General features: G+C 59.5%; 1 pseudogene; it reads right to left on the minus strand.

Moving 5' to 3' along the window:
* LOC135575038 (protein virilizer homolog) overlaps positions 1-14,214 on the minus strand; it is a 53,816-nt pseudogene that overhangs the window by 12,227 nt on the left and 27,375 nt on the right.

The raw sequence follows: 14,214 nt of genomic DNA on the forward strand, positions 1-14,214 counted from the left end.
TAACAAAGAAAGGCACGCAACTACAGAGGACAACACAGGTACAAGTTAACGTTTCATAATTATAATTTTTTAAAGTATTGACCTTGGGCGAATCAATGTAGTCGTTGCTGAATTCCACAAAGCCTGATCTCTGCTTCACTCGTTGGTGGATTTCATCAGAATCTCCCTTTACCTTGGAGTGGAGTTTAGTCAGCTAGTTATATCAAAGCAAGTCTGTGTGTGTGTGTGTGTGTGTGCGCATAGGGAGCCTGCAGCCATGTCATCATTATGAAGGATTAAACAAACAGCAACAACAGGTTTTCACTCCTTGGGGACATGTAGTGTAACGGCTCACCTGTTTGATGTAGTCTATGAGGCTGGGGATGCTGCCCATCTCCAACTTCACCTTGTCCAGAGGTTCCAGCCACTGACTCAGCTCTGGAACACAACACCAACACTGAGAGGATCACTTAGTGTTGCAGTTCACCTTCGCAAGGAATTCTGAATAGTAGTTTAACACATGTTTTTTTGGGGGGTACTTTTCTCCCCAATTTCGTAATATCCAATTGATAGTAACGGTCTTGTCCCATCACTGCAACTCCCCTGCGGACTCGGGAGAGGCGAAGGTTGAGAGCCCATGTGTCCTCGAAACACGACCCACACTGCTTCTTGAAACACCGCTCGCTTAACCCGGAAGCCAGCCGCACCAACATGTTGGAGGAAACACTGTCCAGCTGGCGATAAGTCAGCTTGCAGGTGCCCGGCCCGCACAAGGAGTCGCTAGAGCGCGATAGGACGAGAAATCCCAGCCGGCCAAACCCTCCCTAACCCGGACGACGCTGGGCCAATTGTGCGCCGCCTCATGGGTCTGTCACGGCCGACTGTGATGCAGCCTGGGATTGAATCCGTCGATGCAGTGGCATAGACCGCTGCGCCACTTGGGAGGCCTTCAACACATTTCTAAGGGGTGATGGGTAGGGCTATGTCATTACAATGATAGAGTTGGGTGTAGAAGTATTTTTAAGATGAAGGTTTAGGGACTACCAGTTCACCCATTGTTGATTAGGTTGGTTTGGAGTTATAGGTCAGAGGTTAGGGGTTAAGGTTGGATACCAACCTGGCGTTGTTATAGTCAGGGTCAGGAGCTACGCACCCTGTAGTTTAGCGTTGGTGTCATCAGCCTTGGCCAGGATGAGTAGAGGAGCAGCGTGTTGTTCCATGTTACGGAGATCACTGGAGTTCTGAACCACCATCAGCACCAGCATACACGCATAGTTATAGGTCACCGCCTTCCGGGCCTTGGCCTCCCCGTGTCCGTCCTTGCTGTGGTGCTGCAGCAGCGTAACCAGACAGGAGAGGTTGTTCTCCAGGCTGAAGACGTGGGCCACAGCGCTCCTCCCAGTCTGTGTGAAGGTGATGAGGTAGAGGGCATGGAGCATGCTCAGTACCTCCGCACTGTCCCCCTCCTCTAGCCCCACCCCTCCCTCCCCGCCGGCAGTCACGTGACTCATCAGCTCAGACACGCTCTGGAGGGCATGCAGCGCCTGCATCAGCCACACCCCCAAACCCTCTTCACCCAATCCGGGGCCCGAGAACCCGCCGTCGCCCCCAGTGACCATAGGCTCCTCTCCCTCAACCTCGGCGATGGTTGCTAGGAGGCGGAGCAGCAGGTTGGTAGGCGTGGGATGGGCCAGCATGAACAGCAGTCCTGATTGGGTGAGAGACAGAAAGTGCAGGACTTCCCTGACGGCGTGAGTGACACCTGTATGCCCTGCCGCCACTGCTGCTGACAACACCACCGCCGAGCTCTCCAGGAAGTGACATGCATGCATGTACCTGTGGGGTGGGGGGGAGAGTTATTAGTACAAATGACTGTGTGTGTGTGTGTGTGCGTGTGTGTCGGTGTTGTACCTACCTGTACAGTGTAGGGTAGGGTCGTCTCTCTCCTGTGGACCAGTAATGCGTGCGGTTGTAGGGAAGGCCTTTCCAGGGGCTGGACCATGGTGTGGGGGCGGTCTCTAAAGGTGATGTAACTCTTCAGAACCCAGCCAACCTATCCAGCTCAGCCTCGCTGACAGGAGGGGCCTAATGAGGTCTCCTCCTCCATGGCTATGTCAGGCTCCTCCCCCTCATCCTGAAATATAACACTGATAATTCTCATATACTGATATACTGTAGTAATTATGAACTTTGCAACTGGACAGTAGAACCTCAGTCATAGAAACCCCAGAGTTCCACACTGAACTGGGAATTGGTTATGAAATGGGAAACTTTATCAGACCCTGTTCTTAAAACGCAGATCTCCAGTCAGCGTGTGCTTACCTGCAGAGGCTCGCTCCAGGCTGCCGCTGTTCTCTGCAGGTCAGTCATAACCTCATAGGCGTGGCCTTTCTGAAGAATGGCGTTGCCCGCGGTTACCACACGCACAGTTTCCTCCCCCAGGAACAGCTGCACCAACCGCTGCGGGGGGGGACACACAACCTCAGTTAGAAACACACGCAGCCTCTCTATTATAAGGTCTTCATGTGTACCGTATGTCTATGGCCCCTCTCACCTGGTATCCACTCCTCTCTATCTTCCCCTCCACAGGAAGGCCTCCAGCCAGCGGGGCACTGGTCAGAGCATCCAGAGCCCTTAGGATACACAGCTTCAGTGTGGACGACACATGGTCCACCTGGAGCAGCTCAGTAGGAGCTCCAGGGCTCCCTCGTGCAGCAGCGCAGTGAGGCCCTGTGGGCACTCGGCCAGGCAGGAAGCCAGCTTAACCAGCTTTCAGCTGCCTGAGGTTTAGAGCAATGGGTTGGGTCAGAGCTATCTCCATGCTAAGACCCTGGAGAGCCCATTGGACCAGAGCTCCAGCCCCTCCCATTCCCCCTGTCCAATCAGAAAGCCCAGCCCTCAGCAGGCAGCCTGATGCCTGCTCTAGGCCGTGACCCAGCGGAGTCACAACCTCTCCTATCCCAGCCAGGAGCTCTCTCATCTGGGCAACAACCTCAGCCTCAGCCCCTTCTCCACCTCCAGGTCCCTCTGGACCAACACACACAGCCCCGTAGCCCTCTCCAGCTGGGAGTAGCGGGTCTTGTAGGGAGGGGTGAAGTAGAGCAGTGGGCGAGCTCTCTTTCATAGGGGTCCGTACTGGACTGGGGGCACAGAGGCCAGGTCTTCAGGGGTGTAGTCAATGTCAAAACTGGGCAGCTTAAAACTCCCATTGTCCAAGTCATCCTCATCACTACTGATCTTCTCATAACCATCATCACCTGGGAGAGAAGGGAGGGTGAGAGAAGGAGGGTGAGGGAGGAAGAAAATATTGTAAAACAACAAAACAGCAAAGAAAAGGCCTCACTCACAACACTCACATAAGTGCTAAAACATTAATAACATTAATTACAGTTAACTCAACCAAGAGTTAGAATGTTAGAGAACCACAGCAGACAGGCACAGTTAGTTTGTCATGCAAGGGAATCTGATACTACAGCAGCAACAGCCATGGCTCTAAGCCTTATGATTACAGCTGGTTAGGTGGTTATAACAGCACTGGAGCAGGGGTCTGAGCAGGGTGTAGGGGTCTGAGCAGGGTAGGGTAGGGGGGGCTGAGCAGGGGTGTAGGGGTCTGAGCAGGGTGGAGGGTCTGAGCAGGGGTGTAGGGGTCTGAGCAGGGTGTAGGGTTGAGGGGTCTGAGCAGGGGTAGGGTGGAGGGGTCTGAGCAGGGTGGAGGGGTCTGAGCAGGTGGAGTTGGGTCTGAGCAGGGTGTAGGGTTGGAGGGTCTGAGCAGGGTGGAGGGGTCTGAGCAGGGGTGGAGGGGTCTGAGCAGGGTGTAGGGGTCTGAGCAGGGGTAGGGGTCAGGGTGTAGGGTGGGGTCTGAGCAGGGTGGGGGGTCTGAGCAGGGTGTAGGGTCTGAGGGTCTGAGCAGGGTGAGGGTGGAGGGTCTGAGCAGGGTGGAGTTGGGTCTGAGCAGGGTGTAGGGGGAGGGGTCTGAGCAGGGTGGAGGGTCTGAGCAGGGTGTAGGGGAGGGGGTCTGAGCAGGGTGTAGGGGTCTGAGCAGGGGTAGGGTTGAGGGGTCTGAGGGGTCTGCAGGGTGTAGGGTGGAGGGGTCTGAGCAGGGGTAGGGTTGAGGGGTCTGAGCAGGGTGTAGGGTTGAGGGGTCTGAGCAGGGTGTAGGGTTGAGGGGTCTGAGCAGGGTGTAGGGTTGAGGGGTCTGAGCAGGGTGTAGGGTTGGGGTCTGAGCAGGGTGTAGGGGTCTGAGCAGGGTGTAGGGTTGAGGGGTCTGAGCAGGGGTCTGAGCAGGGTGTAGGGAGGGGTCTGAGCAGGGTGAGCAGGGTGTAGGGTTGAGGGGTCTGAGCAGGGTGTAGGGGGGTCTGAGCAGGGTGTAGGGTTGAGGGGTCTGAGCAGGGTGTAGGGTTGAGGGTCTGAGCAGGGTGTAGGGTTGGGGTCTGAGCAGGGTGTAGGGTTGAGGGGTCTGAGCAGGGTGTAGGGTTGAGGGGTCTGAGCAGGGGTGTAGGGTTGGGGTCTGAGCAGGGTATAGGGGTCTGAGCAGGGTGTAGGGTGGAGGGGTCTGAGCAGGGTATAGGGGTCTGAGCAGGGTGTAGGGTTGAGGGGTCTGAGCAGGGTGTAGGGTTGAGGGGTCTGAGCAGGGTGTAGGGTGGAGGGGTCTGAGCAGGGTGTAGGGTTGAGGGGTCTGAGCAGGGTGTAGGGGGGTCTGAGCAGGGTGTAGGGTGGAGGGGTCTGAGCAGGGTATAGGGGTCTGAGAAGGGCAGGGTGTAGGGTCTGAGCAGGGTGTAGGGGGTGGAAGTCTGAGCAGGGGTGTCTGAGCAGGGTTGGAGGGGTCTGAGCAGGGTGGAGGGGTCTGAGCAGGGTGTAGGGTTGAGGGGTCTGAGCAGGGTGTAGGGTTGAGGGGTCTGAGCAGGGTGTAGGGTTGAGAGGGTGTAGGGGTTGAAGGGTCTGAGCAGGGTGTAGGGTTGAGGGGTCTGAGCAGGGTGTAGGGTTGAGGGTCTGAGCAGGGTGTAGGGTTGAGGGTCTGAGCAGGGTGTAGGGTTGAGGGGTCTGAGCAGGGTGTAGGGTGGAGGGGTCTGAGCAGGGTGGAGGGGTCTGAGCAGGGTGTAGGGTTGAGGGGTCTGAGAAGGGTGTAGGGTTGAGGGGTCTGAGCAGGGTGTAGGGGAGGGGTCTGAGAAGGGTGTGGTTGAGGGGTCTGAGCAGGGTGGGGTCTGAACAGGGTGTAGGGTTGGGGTCTGAGCAGGGTGTAGGGTTGAGGGGTCTGAGCAGGGTGTAGGGTTGAGGAGGTCTGAGCAGGGTGTAGGGTTGAGGGGTCTGAGCAGGGTGTAGCAGGTTGAGGGTCTGAGCAGGGTGTAGGGTTGAGGGGTCTGAGCAGGGTGTAGGGGTCTGAGAGGGTGTAGGGTGTAGGGTCTGAGCAGGGTCTGAGCAGGGTGGAGGGGTCTGAGCAGGGTGTAGGGTTGAGGGGTCTGAGCAGGGTGTAGGGGTCTGAGCAGGGTGTAGGGTTGAGGGGTCTGAGCAGGGTGTAGGTTGGGGGTTGAGGGGTCTGAGCAGGGTGTAGGGTTGAGGGTCTGAGCAGGGTGTAGGGTTGAGGGGTCTGAGCAGGGTGTAGGGTGGAGGGGTCTGAGCAGGGTGTAGGGGTTGAGGGGTCTGAGCAGGGTGAGGGGTCTGAGCAGGGTGTAGGGTTGAGGGGTCTGAGCAGGGTGAGGGGTCTGAGCAGGGTGTAGGGTGGAGGGGTCTGAGCAGGGTATAGGGGTCTGAGCAGGGTGTAGGGTTGGGGTCTGAGCAGGGTGTAGGGTTGAGGGGTCTGAGCAGGGTGTAGGGGTTGAGGGTCTGAGCAGGGTGTAGGGGAGGGGTCTGAGCAGGGTGTAGGGTTGAGGGGTCTGAGCAGGGTGTAGGGTTGAGGGGTCTGAGCAGGGTGTAGGGTTGGGGTCTGAGCAGGGTGGAGGGGGTCTGAGCAGGGTGTAGGGTTGAGGGGTCTGAGCAAGGTGTGTTGAGGGGTCTGAGCAGGGTGTAGGGTTGAGGGTCTGAGCAGGGTGTAGGGGTCTGAGCAGGGTGTAGGGTGGAGGGTCTGAGCAGGGTGTAGGGTTGAGGGGTCTGAGCAGGGTGTAGGGTTGAGGGGTCTGAGCAGGTGTAGGGTTGAGGGGTCTGAGCAGGGTGTAGGGGTCTGAGCAGGGTGTAGGGTTGAGGGGTCTGAGCAGGGTGTAGGGTTGAGGGGTCTGAGCAGGGTGTAGGGTTGAGGGGTCTGAGCAGGGTGTAGGGTTGAGGGGTCTGAGCAGGGTGTAGGGTTGAGGGGTCTGAGCAGGGTATAGGGTGTAGGGTGGAGGGGTTTGAGCACGGTAAAGGGTTGAGGGGTCTGAGAAGGGTGTAGGGTTGAGGGGTCTGAGGAGGGTGTAGGGGTCTGAGCAGGGTGTAGGGTTGAGGGTCTGAGCAGGGTATAGGGGTCTGAGCAGGGTCTGAACAGGGTGAGCAGGGTATAGGGGTCTGGAGCAGGGTGTAGGGTTGAGGGGTCTGAGCAGGGTGTAGGGTTGAGGGGTCTGAACAGGGTGGAGGGGTGTGAGAAGGGTGTAGGGTTGAGCAGGGTGTAGGGTTGAGGGGTCTGAGCAGGGTGTAGGGTTGAGGGGTCTGAGCAGGGTGTAGGGTTGAGGGTCTGAGCAGGGGTGAGGGGTGAGCAGGGTGGGTCTGAGCAGGGTGTAGGGTTGAGGGGTCTGAGCAGGGTATAGGGTTGAGGGGTCTGAGCAGGGTGTAGGGTTCTGAGCAGGCTGTAGGGGTCTGAGCAGGGTGTAGGGTTGAGGGGTCTGAGCAGGGTGTAGGGTTGAGGGTCTGAGCAGGGTGTAGGGTTGAGGGGTCTGAACAGGGTGTAGGGTTGAGGGGTCTGAGCAGGGTGTAGGGTTGAGGGGTCTGAGCAGGGTGTTGAGGGGTCTGAGCAGGGTGTAGGGTTGAGGAGTCTGAGCAGGGTGTAGGGTTGAGGGGTCTGAGCAGGGTATAGGGGTCTGAGCAGGGTGTAGGGTTGAGGGGTGAGTAGGGTGTAGGGATGAGGGTCTGAGCAGGGTGTAGGGTTGAGGGGTCTGAGCAGGGTGTAGGGTTGAGGGGTCTGAGCAGGGTGTAGGGTTGAGGGGTCTGAGCAGGGTGTAGGGTTGAGGGGTCTGAGCAGGGTGTAGGTTGAGGGGTCTGAGCAGGGTGTAGGGTTGAGGGGTCTGAGCAGGGTGTAGGGTGGAGGGGTCTGAGCAGGTGTAGGGATGAGGGGTCTGAGCAGGGTGTAGGGTGAGGGGTCTGAGCAGGGTGTAGGGTTGAGGGGTCTGAACAGGGTGTAGGGGTCTGAGCAGGGTGTAGGGTTGAGGGGTCTGAGCAGGGTAGGGTTAGGGGTGAGGGGTCTGAGAAGGGTGTAGGGTTGGGGGTCTGAGCAGGGTGTAGGGTTGAGGGGTCTGAGCAGGGTGTAGGGTTGAGGGGTCTGAGCAGGGTGGAGGGGTCTGAGCAGGGTGTAGGGTGGAGGGGTCTGAGCAGGGTGGAGGGGTCTGAGCAGGGTGTAGGGTTGAGGGGTCTGAACAGGGTGTAGGGTTGAGGGGTCTGAGCAGGGTGGAGGGGTCTGAGCAGGGTGGAGGGGGTCTGAGCAGGGTGTAGGGGTTGGGGTCTGAGCAGGGTGTAGGGTTGAGGGGTCTGAGCAGGTGTAGGGTTGAGGGTCTGAGCAGGTTGAGGGGTCTGAGCAGGGTGTAGGGTGGAGGGGTCTGAGCAGGGTGAGGGGTCTGAGCAGGGTGTAGGGTTGAGGGGTCTGAGCAGGGTGTAGGGTTGAGGGGTCTGAGCAGGGTGTAGGGTTGAGAGGGTGTAGGGTGGAGGGGTCTGAACAGGGTATAGGGGTGTGAGAAGGGTGTAGGGTTGAGGGGTCTGAACAGGGTATAGGGGTCTGAACAGGGTGTAGGGTTGAGGTACTGAGCAGGGTGTAGGTTGGAGGGGTCTGAGCAGGGTGGAGGGGTCTGAGCAGGGTGGAGGGTTGAGGGGTCTGAGCAGGGTGTAGGGTTGAGGGGTCTGAGCAGGGTGTAGGGTTGAGGGGTCTGAACAGGGTGTAGGGGTCTGAGCAGGGTGTAGGGGTCTGAGCAGGGTGTAGGGTTGAGGAGTCTGAGCAGGGTGTAGGGTTGAGGAGTCTGAGCAGGGTGTAGGGTTGAGGGGTCTGAACAGGGTGTAGGGTTGAGGGGTCTGAGAAGGGTGTAGGGTTGAGGGGTCTGAGAAGGGTGTAGGGTCTGAGCAGGGTGTAGGGTTGAGGGTCTGAGCAGGGTGTAGGGTTGAGGGGTCTGAGCAGGGTATAGGGGTCTGAGCAGGGTGTAGGGTTGAGGGGTCTGAGCAGGGTAGGGTAGGGATGAGGGAGTCTGAACAGGGTGTAGGGTTGAGGGGTCTGAGCAGGGTGTAGGGATGAGGGGTCTGAGCAGGGTGTAGGGATGAGGAGTCTGAACAGGGTGTAGGGTTGAGGGGTCTGAGCAGGGTGTAGGGTTGAGGGGTCTGAGCAGGGTGTAGGGATGAGGGGTCTGAGCAGGGTATAGGGTGGAGGGGTCTGAGCAGAGTATAGGGTTGAGGGGTCTGAACAGGGTATAGGGGTCTGAGCAGGGTGTAGGGTTGAGGGGTCTGAGCAGGGTGTAGGGATGAGGGGTCTGAGAAGGGTGTAGGGTTGAGGGGTCTGAGCAGGGTGTAGGGTTGAGGGGTCTGAGCAGGGTGTAGGGTTGAGGGGTCTGAGCAGGGTATAGGGTGGAGGGGTCTGAGCAGGGTGTAGGGTGGAGGGGTTTGAGCAGGGTATAGGGGTCTGAGCAGGGTGTAGGGTTGAGGGGTCTGAGCAGGGTGTAGGGTTGAGGGGTCTGAGCAGGGTGTAGGGTGGAGGGGTCTGAGCAGGGTGGAGGGGTCTGAGCAGGGTGTAGGGTGGAGGGGTCTGAGCAGGGTGTAGGGTTGAGGGGTCTGAGCAGGGTGTAGGGTTGAGGGGTCTGAGAAGGGTGTAGGGTTGAGGGGTCTGAGCAGGGTGTAGGGTTGAGGGGTCTGAGCAGGGTGTAGGGTTGAGGGGTCTGAGCAGGTGTAGGGTTGAGGGGTCTGAGCAGGGTGTAGGGTTGAGGGGTCTGAGCAGGGTGTAGGGGTTGAGGGGTCTGAGCAGGGTGTAGGGTGAGGGGTCTGAGCAGGGTATAGGGGTCTGAGCAGGGTGTAGGGTTGGGGTCTGAGCAGGGTGTAGGGTTGAGGGGTCTGAGCAGGGTGTAGGGGTTGAGCAGGGTGTAGGGTGAGCAGGGTGGAGGGGAGCAGGGTGTAGGGGTCTGAGCAGGGTGTAGGGTTGAGGGTCTGAGCAGGGTGTAGGTTGAGGGGTCTGAGCAGGGTGGAGGGGTCTGCAGGGTGGAGGGGTCTGAGCAGGGTGTAGGGTTGAGGGGTCTGAGCAGGGTGTAGGGTTGAGGGGTCTGAGCAGGGTGTAGGGTTGAGGGGTCTGAGCAGGGTGTAGGGTTGAGGGGTCTGAGCAGGGTGTAGGGTTGAGGGGTCTGAGCAGGGTGTAGGGTTGAGGGGTCTGAGCAGGGTGTAGGGTTGAGGGGTCTGAGCAGGGTATAGGGTGGAGGGGTCTGAGCAGGGTGGAGGGGTCTGAGCAGGGTGTAGGGTCTGAGCAGGGTGTAGGGTTGAGGGGTCTGAACAGGGTATAGGGGTCTGAGCAGGTGTAGGGTTGAGGGGTCTGAACAGGGGTATAGGGGTCTGAGCAGGGTAGGGGGTTGAGGGGTCTGAGCAGGGTGTAGGGTTGAGGGTCTGAGCAGGGTGTAGGGTTGAGGGGTCTGAGCAGGGTGTAGGGTTGAGGGGTCTGAGCAGGGTGTAGGGTTGAGGGGTCTGAGCAGGGGGTAGGGTTGAGGGTCTGAGCAGGGTGTAGGGTTAGGGGTCTGAGCAGGGTGTAGGGTTGAGGGGTCTGAGCAGGTGTAGGGTGAGGGGTCTGAGCAGGGTGTAGGGTGGAGGGGTCTGAGCAGGGTAGGGGTCTGAGCAGGGTGTAGGGTTGAGGGGTCTGAGCAGGTGTAGGGTTGAGGGGTCTGAGCAGGGTATAGGGGGTGAGCAGGGTGTAGGGTTGAGGGGTCTGAACAGGGTATAGGGGTCTGAACAGGGTGTAGGGTTGAGGTACTGAGCAGGGTGTAGGTTGGAGGGGTCTGAGCAGGGTGGAGGGGTCTGAGCAGGGTGTAGGGTTGAGGGGTCTGAGCAGGGTGTAGGGTTGAGGGGTCTGAACAGGGTGTAGGGGTCTGAGCAGGGTGTAGGGGTCTGAGCAGGGTGTAGGGTTGAGGAGTCTGAGCAGGGTGTAGGGTTGAGGAGTCTGAGCAGGGTGTAGGGTTGAGGGGTCTGAACAGGGTGTAGGGTTGAGGGGTCTGAGCAGGGTGTAGGGTTGAGGGGTCTGAGAAGGGTGTAGGGGTCTGAGCAGGGTGTAGGGTTGAGGGGTCTGAGCAGGGTGTAGGGTTGAGGGGTCTGAGCAGGGTGTAGGGGTCTGAGCAGGGTGTAGGGTTGAGGGGTCTGAGCAGGGTGTAGGGTTGAGGAGTCTGAGCAGGGTGTAGGGTTGAGGGGTCTGAGCAGGGTGTAGGGTTGAGGGTCTGAGCAGGTGTAGGGTTGAGGGTCTGAGAAGGGTGTAGGGTTGAGGGGTCTGAGCAGGGTGTAGGGTGGAGGGGTCTGAGCAGGGTATAGGGTTGGGGTCTGAGCAGGGTGTAGGGTTGGAGGGGTCTGAGCAGGGTATAGGGGTCTGAGCAGGGTGTAGGGTTGAGGGGTCTGAGCAGGGTGTAGGGTTGAGGGGTCTGAACAGGGTATAGGGGTCTGAGCAGGGTGTAGGGTTGAGGGGTCTGAACAGGGTGTAGGGGTCTGAACAGGGTAGGTTGAGGGGTCTGAGCAGGAGGGGTCTGAGCAGGGGGTGGAGGGGTCTGAGCAGGGTGTAGGGTTGAGGGGTCTGAGCAGGGTGTAGGGTTGAGGGGTCTGAGCAGGGGTGTAGGGTCTGAGGGGTCAGGGTGGAGGGGTCTGAGCAGGGTGTAGGGTTGAGGGGTCTGAGCAGGGTGTAGGGTTGAGGGTCTGAGCAGGGTGTAGGGTTGAGGGGTCTGAACAGGGTGTAGGGTTAGGGGTCTGAGAAGGGTGTAGGGTTGAGGGGTCTGAGCAGGGTGTAGGGGTCTGAGCAGGGTGTAGGGTTGAGGGTCTGAGCAGGGTGTAGGGTTGAGGGGTCTGAGCAGGGTGTAGGGTTGAGGGGTCTGAGCAGGGTGTAGGGTTGAGGGTCTGAGCAGGGTAGGGATGAGGGGTCTGAGCAGGGTGTAGGGTTGGGGTCTGAGCAGGGTGTAGGGTTGAGGGTCTGAGCAGGGTAGGGTTGAGGGGTCTGGCAGGGTGTAGGGGGGTCTGAGCAGGGTGTAGGGGGTCTGAGCAGGGTGTAGGGTTGAGGGGTCTGAGCAGGGTGTAGGGTTGAGGGGTCTGAGCAGGGTGGATGAGGGGTCTGAGCAGGGTGTAGGGTGGAGGGGTCTGAGCAGGGTATAGGGTTGAGGGTCTGAGCAGGGGTAGGGGGGTTAGGGGTCTGAGCAGGGTGTAGGGTTGAGGGGTCTGAGCAGGGTGTAGGGTTGAGGGGTCTGAGCAGGGTGTAGGGTTGAGGGGTCTGAGCAGGGTGTAGGGTTGAGGGGTCTGAGCAGGGTGTAGGGTTGAGGGGTCTGAGCAGGGTGTAGGGTGGAGGGTCTGAGCAGGGTGTAGGGTGGAGGGGTCTGAGCAGGGTGTAGGTATGAGGGGTCTGAGCAGGGTGTAGGGTTGAGGGGTCTGAGCAGGGTGTAGGGTTGAGGGGTCTGAGCAGGGTGTAGGGTGAGGGTCTGAGCAGGGTGGAGGGTCTGAGCAGGGAGGGGTCTGAGCAGGGTGTAGGGTTGAGGGGTCTGAGCAGGGTGTAGGGTTGGGGTCTGAGCAGGGTGTAGGGTTGGGGTCTGAGCAGGGTGTAGGGTGGAGGGGTCTGAGCAGGGTATAGGGGTCTGAGCAGGGTGTAGGGTTGAGGGGTCTGAGCAGGGTGTAGGGTTGAGGGGTCTGAGCAGGGTGTAGGGTGAGGGGTCTGAGCAGGGTGTTAGGGGTCTGAGCAGGGTGTAGGGTCTGAGCAGGGAGGGGTCTGAGCAGGGTGTAGGGTGGAGGGGTCTGAGCAGGGTATAGGGGTCTGAGCAGGGTGTAGGGTTGAGGGGTCTGAGCAGGGTGTAGGGTTGAGGGGTCTGAACAGGGTATAGGGGTGAGAGGGGTAGGGTTGAGGGGTCTGAACAGGGTATAGGGGTCTGAACAGGGTGTAGGGTTGAGGTACTGAGCAGGGTGTAGGTTGGAGGGGTCTGAGCAGGGTGGAGGGGTCTGAGCAGGGTGGAGGGGTCTGAGCAGGGTGTAGGGTTGAGGGGTCTGAGCAGGGTGTAGGGGTCTGAGCAGGCTGTAGGGGTCTGAGCAGGGTGTAGGGTTGAGGAGTCTGAGCAGGGTGTAGGGTTGAGGAGTCTGAGCAGGGTGTAGGGTTGAGGGGTCTGAACAGGGTGTAGGGTTGAGGGGTCTGAGAAGGGTGTAGGGTTGAGGGGTCTGAGAAGGGTGTAGGGGTCTGAGCAGGGTGTAGGGTTGAGGAGTCTGAGCAGGGTGTAGGGTTGAGGGGTCTGAGCAGGGTATAGGGGTCTGAGCAGGGTGTAGGGTTGAGGGGTCTGAGCAGGGTGTAGGGATGAGGAGTCTGAACAGGGTGTAGGGTTGAGGGGTCTGAGCAGGGTGTAGGGTTGAGGGGTCTGAGCAGGGTGTAGGGTTGAGGGGTCTGAGCAGGGTGTAGGGTTGAGGGGTCTGAGCAGGGTGTAGGGATGGGGTCTGAACAGGGTGTAGGGGGGGTCTGAGCAGGGTGTAGGGTTGAGGGGTCTGAGCAGGGTAGGGTTGAGGGGTCTGAGCAGGGTATAGGGTGGAGGGGTCTGAGCAGAGTATAGGGTTGAGGGGTCTGAACAGGGTATAGGGGTCTGAGCAGGGTGTAGGGTTGAGGGGTCTGAGCAGGGTGTAGGGATGAGGGGTCTGAGAAGGGTGTAGGGTTGAGGGGTCTGAGCAGGGTGTAGGGTTGAGGGGTCTGAGCAGGGTGTAGGGTTGAGGGGTCTGAGCAGGGTGTAGGGTGGAGGGGTCTGAGCAGGGTGTAGGGTGGAGGGGTCTGAGCAGGGTGTAGGGTTGAGGGGTCTGAGCAGGGTATAGGGTGGAGGGGTCTGAGCAGGGTGGAGGGGTCTGAGCAGGGTATAGGGGTCTGAGCAGGGTGTAGGGTTGAGGGGTCTGAGCAGGGTGTAGGGTTGAGGGGTCTGAGCAGGGTATAGGGGTCTGAGCAGGGTGTAGGGTGGAGGGGTCTGAGCAGGGTATAGGGGTCTGAGCAGGGTGTAGGGTTGAGGGGTCTGAGCAGGGTGTAGGGTTGAGGGGTCTGAGCAGGGTGTAGGGTGGAGGGGTCTGAGCAGGGTGTAGGGTTGAGGGGTCTGAGCAGGGTATAGGGGTCTGAGCAGGGTGTAGGGTGGAGGGGTCTGAGCAGGGTATAGGGGTCTGAGCAGGGTGTAGGGTTGAGGGGTCTGAGCAGGGTGTAGGGTTGAGGGGTCTGAGCAGGGTGTAGGGTGGAGGGGTTTGAGCAGGGTATAGGGTTGAGGGGTCTGAGCAGGGTGTAGGGTTGAGGGGTCTGAGCAGGGTGTAGGGGGTCTGAGCAGGGTGTAGGGTTGAGGGGTCTGAGCAGGGTGTAGGGGTGGAGGGGTTTGAGCAGGGTAAAGGGTTGAGGGGTCTGAGAAGGGTGTAGGGTTGAGGGGTCTGAGCAGGGTGTAGGGTTGAGGGGTCTGAGCAGGGTATAGGGTGGAGGGGTCTGAGCAGGGTGTAGGGTCTGAGCAGGCTGTAGGGGTCTGAGCAGGGTGTAGGGTTGAGGAGTCTGAGCAGGGTGTAGGGTTGAGGGGTCTGAACAGGGTGTAGGGTTGAGGGGTCTGAACAGGGTGTAGGGTTGAGGGGTCTGAGCAGGGTGTAGGGTGGAGGGGTCTGGAGCAGGGTGTAGGGTTGAGGGGTCTGAGCAGGGTGTAGGGTCTGAGCAGGGTGTAGGGTTGAGGGTCTGAGCAGGGTGTAGGGTTGAGGGGTCTGAGCAGGGAGGGGAAGCAGGGTGTAGGGTTGAGGGGTCTGAGCAGGGTGTAGGGTTGAGGGGTCTGAACAGGGTGTAGGGTGGAGGGTCTGAGCAGGGTGTAGGGTTGAGGGGTCTGAACAGGGTATAGGGTCTGAGCAGGGTGTAGGGTTGAGGGGTCTGAGCAGGGTTTAGGG

Source organism: Oncorhynchus nerka, linkage group LG14 (assembly GCF_034236695.1).
Source record: "Oncorhynchus nerka isolate Pitt River linkage group LG14, Oner_Uvic_2.0, whole genome shotgun sequence".
In the NCBI taxonomy this organism is placed as follows: Eukaryota; Metazoa; Chordata; class Actinopteri; order Salmoniformes; family Salmonidae; genus Oncorhynchus; species Oncorhynchus nerka.